The following is a 4,940-nucleotide window of genomic DNA, read 5'->3' as shown; positions in this document are numbered from 1 at the left end:
TGTATTTTATAGTTAAAATTTCATGTATCGAATAAATATGTATTTTCTATTAACTTCAAATTTGGAATGCATGAACTAGGTGTATAAATTATAAATCGTATGAAATAATTTAAAATTTAAAATTATTATTATTATATTAATGTAAGTGGATCTCTTTGACATAATATATAAATGTATATATTTTCAACAAGATGTTGGTCCCATGCAATGCTAGAGGGGAGAAATAAAAGAGCTAAGCAAGAAGTGCATTAAGTAATGAATTACAACAAAAAGTATTTTACAATATTTTGATATGCATTTATTGCCTTAATATTTTTAAAAAATTTTGAATTTTAACTTTACTAAACTAATTTCCTTTACAAAACTTTAGTGAGATGAGCTAGTATAAACTTAAATCTTAAAATTTACGAACTTGTGTACTTTCAATGCTTTATTAATAAGGAGTGATTATACACTCTTTAGCCAAACCTAATAGTGGTACAAATTGTGAAACTCCAATTTTTCATTTTGTAGAACTGGGTAAATTTAGACCTTTTATGAACCATATTTCGGTTGTGATAATTGGATGGGTTTTCCTAAAATTCTTCATAATATTGTGTCATATTTGTGGATGATTGAAGGAAATGAGGATCGATCCTTAAAGGTATTACGAGTCAAGTTAGCTATTAGAAATGTCAAGGATCGACCCTTGAGGAAGGGAGGGTCGATCCCTACATAACAAACATTTGGAATAGCTTTAGGAAATGTCAAAGATCGACCCTTAATGGCTAAAAGGTCAATCCTTACAAGTTGGAATTCAAAAATAGCTATTGGAATCAATAAGATCAACCCTTTGAGGTTAATGGGTTGATCCCCATCAGCCCTAGGGAGAAAATAAAAGCTAAAGGATCGACCCTCAAGGGCTAAAGGGTTGATCTTTGGGGTCTATATATATATATATGCCCTAACTCGAGCCTTTTTTCTTATTTTTTATTCCTTTAGTCTAAAATTCGCCCCCAATACGCCCCAAATCCTTTCACAACCTCTTAAAACCCCATCTATCAAGGATCTAACTTTCCAAACTTGAATCTAAGGTAAGATTTAGCATTTTTGGATTTGAAACTTATGATTATAACATAACTCTATATTTTTACGAATTTCAACAATTTATCCTTTTATTAAGCTAAGGATTTTGGGGATTTTTATTCTTCAAAAAGGTTGTGGAGGTAAGGATACTCAAAGTTGTTTAATATATGGTTTTGATTGGAAGTTTGGAAACTTATTGGAATTTTAATGAAGGATATTCAATTACTCGACTAGTTTTGGAAATGGGTTTTGCTAGAAACTAGGAGACTCATGATAGAATTTATTGTGGTAGGTGATTGTTAAAGCACGGAATTGTAAACGAGCAAGATTTTGGCGACTTAAAGCTTAACAAAGTGTACACTTTTTGTCAAGGTGAGTGGATACACCTCTTTAAAAGCTAAGCATGATTTACTTCCTTGATTGACTTACATGATGTCAATGCCATATTGATTTCAATAAATCTAAATGTTTGAGCACAAATGTTTTCAATGAAGTTTTTTAACCTATTATGAGAAAATATCTCTACTACACATTAATTTTCAACAAGGGAGGACAAGCCCTTTCAAATGTTTTCATTCAAATTTCCTATAATGGATATATGAGGCACGATTAGTGCAACGACCTCTCCCCGGTCACTACCGACGTCCAAGACTTTCGAAAAAGACCCGTCAAGTCTCGAACAAGCTTGTCTAGAACTTGCTCGTTAATCCATACATTCATCACCATATAATATCGATACTTCCATATACTAAATTGAACCATAAATATAAAAATCAATACAAACGTTTTCCTTTTATTTGTAAGTATATGCATTAAAATCTATAATTTCTAAATTAATGCTTATATAAAAATTTAGAATTCGTTTACAACTTAATAAATAAAATGCTGCGACTTGACCTCTGACAGCAGAGCGACTCAGAATAAATTGTTAGGAGATGCCTTTACCTATTCACGGTGCACCGAATGCATCACTGGCTACACGCTAGGTTGATCTCTATCTGCAAAAGGGGAAATAAAGGGGTGTGAGTCTCATTGACTCAGTGAGTAGGGCGTAGGTGGGAAACAAGCAAACGGTAGATCAGTTGAATATAAAAATGCAAGATTATAAAAGCAATTCGTTTCAAACGAGGGATTGTGCCTTATAAAAAAATCGAGAATTTCTTATAAAATATAAATAATCGGGGTAATAAAATTCTCCACATCAAAATATATTAATAATCATTTTCAAATCAAATCAATAAAATTTAGCAAGCTCCCGCGAAATCAAATAATATTTAAAATCATGCACAAATCATAACTTGCCCCATATGCGAGGAATTACATATTCATTTCACAAATAAACAAATAAAGGAGCTATGAAAAATCGTTTAATTCCTTTTTCACCATGCAGAGAAATATAATTCATAATATTAAAACTTATTTCAACTCATATAAAAAATAAACATGGCTTATGACTTTCTTAAAAAGTTGACTTGTGCCAAAATCATTCTCATACTCGGTTGTCAGGGATACCTTGGCCTGGTGCTATCTCAACCGAATCCGCCAAGGCTGTTAAAAAGTAATGTACGCATAAATCATTTTTTTTATTTTGAAAACACAGTCGTTCTTTGGCGTTAGCGGAGTTCATCATCACGAGGTGGTTCGGCGTGACGTGAACTCTAACCATACCTCAAGATATACCCTACGCGCATCTCCGATCGAGGTACATATATAACTGGATTTCGTGCCCCTCTAATAGGCTGGTCCACAAAACCTGCCCACTGCAGCAAGCTAAACCCACCATACAATAAAATTTGCAATAGCATGACATGACAATCATTTCACAATCCAGCATCTCAAGGCTAAATACACAGTTCATATATTTCAACACAAATACCGATTCATCTATTCATGCAAATATTGTCACAAGTCATTCGATTCAAAATACAATTTATAACACAACAAGTAGCAATCTCCAATTACTCTTAAATTTCTTGGTTAAAATGAAATCACCTTTTAAAAGAATTCAAATTTGATCTTCAAGGGGATATTTTAAATCTTTCTCAAAATATTGGTCCCCACATCACGTTAAAACTCTCTTTTCGTAAAATGTTCATTGTAAATATTTGCATGATATTTTGTATCAAAATAGCATGGTGAATATGTAATAAATTTCATGAATGCACACCACACAAACAATAGGGCACAATTTCCTTTGATATAAATCTTTTCGAAAAGGTTGTTTCCCGGTTTAAAACACTTTACTTATAATATATATATATTCCAAATGATTTCTAAAATAACTTACACCCACAATTCCTTAAAATTCTATCAACACATGCTTTCCATAAATTTTGCACTTCACGTAAAATATACGTACATGTATATATATAAGGAATTTTTAAAATTGATACCTCCAACTCACCTCATAATAGTGGGATATTACTTCACTATTGATTCATACGCGTATATAATTATTCCTATTTGTCGGTCACATACTTCATTCGGCACACCTCCACAACAAACTTTCCTAGCAACAATTTAAACTTAGTATATTTAATCACACATTTATATGGGTAGCAACTTAATTAAAAATTCCTTAAGCAACTTGCATATTTTTCATTCAAAATATGCACAATATTAAACTACCCATAAATCTTAAAATATAAAATTAACTTACCATTGGGCTTTTTTCATTTTTTTATGACCTTTGAGCCCTCTCCATAGGCTTCTCCATTTTTCCTATTTGGGCTAAGCCCATTCATTTTTATTTCCTATTGGGTCATGCCCATTTATTTTCTATTTGGGCCATGCCCATTTTTATTTTCTACTTCTTTTCTTTTTCTTTCTTTTTCTCTCTTCCACCGTCACTCCCTTCACCACCTTGTCTTCCTCTCTTCACCACCGTGGCTTCCTCTCTTCCTTTCCTCTCAAAATCAATCACCAAAAGCCTTATTTTCTCACCCTTTTTGCTATCATTTTTTGCTCTAAAATTAGCAGATTTTCAGCAACAAAACTTCTCAATTTTGGCAGCACAAAGCTGTCAAATTTTTCTGCACAAACTACCAGCAAACAGCTCCAATTTTGTTGCACAAAATTGGCAGCAAACAGCTCCAATTTTGTTGCACAAATTGGCAGCAAACAGCTCCAATTTTTCAGTAGCCAAAATCAGCCATAAAAACCTCAAAAATTTCAGCAATTAACCTAAAAAAAAAATCAGCTTTCTTACCTCAAAATTTTCAGCTTTTTCTTCCTCCAAAAATTGCAGCAAAAAGCTCTCTTTTCCTCCCTCAAAGCGCAGCAAAACCATGCCAAGAAAAGTGTAAAATTTTTGTTCCTTTTCTCTTCCTCTCCCATGGTTTTTCTTTCCTTTTTCCTTTCCTTTCTTTTGCTTGGCTTTTGGTTCTTTCTTTCCTCTTCATAACCAATTTCTCTTCATTTCTTTTCTTCTTTCATCCCACATGGCCGGCCCCACCATCCTTTCTACACTCTTCTCTTTTGTTTTCTTTACTTTTTTTGTCGTTCTTCCTTTCTTTTGTATGGCCGGCCATTCACCTCACTTGGTTCCAATTTAATATTATTCCAAATGACTTTGACTTTTCTTCATTCCCATCCAAACCACATCATTCCCATTCTTGACTCATGTGGTCACTCATGTACATATAAAAATATTGTTTGACTTTTCAACATCTTTTCTTCATTATTTTATCATCCATTTTATTTTCATTTTGTTTTTATTTCTTCAAAACAATAAAATTTACATATTATGCCTTAACTTCATTTTATTTAACACACCTCCCTCAAATTTTCATATTTTAAAATTAATTCTTCCGACAAGTGTAAAAATTTTAATTTTCATCTATCTCTTTCCTTTATACGGGTACAATCAAAATATC

At 32.4% G+C, this 4,940-nt stretch overlaps 1 long non-coding RNA gene across 3 annotated transcripts; it reads right to left on the bottom strand.

Annotated features, from left to right (window-relative positions):
* Positions 1 to 1,811: 1,811 nt before the first annotated feature.
* Positions 1,812 to 4,513, bottom strand: LOC148760840 (uncharacterized). 3 transcript variants are annotated; one of them, XR_016028468.1, is made up of 4 exons: positions 4,274 to 4,513; positions 3,470 to 3,574; positions 2,578 to 2,825; positions 1,812 to 2,063 (listed from the first exon to the last, which is right to left on the bottom strand). It is a non-coding gene; the product is annotated as an uncharacterized LOC148760840 (long non-coding RNA). The 3 variants fall into 3 exon arrangements; XR_016028466.1 differs by having other exon boundaries at positions 1,812 to 2,825; XR_016028467.1 differs by having other exon boundaries at positions 1,812 to 2,818.
* Between the last annotated feature and the right edge of the window lie 427 nt (positions 4,514 to 4,940).

This window comes from Theobroma cacao, chromosome 9 (assembly GCF_053813885.1).
Source record: "Theobroma cacao isolate CCN51 chromosome 9, ASM5381388v1, whole genome shotgun sequence".
Lineage (NCBI taxonomy): Eukaryota > Viridiplantae > Streptophyta > Magnoliopsida > Malvales > Malvaceae > Theobroma > Theobroma cacao.
Note: the sequence above shows the minus strand (reverse complement) of the source record. Positions and strands in the feature narration are given on the sequence as shown.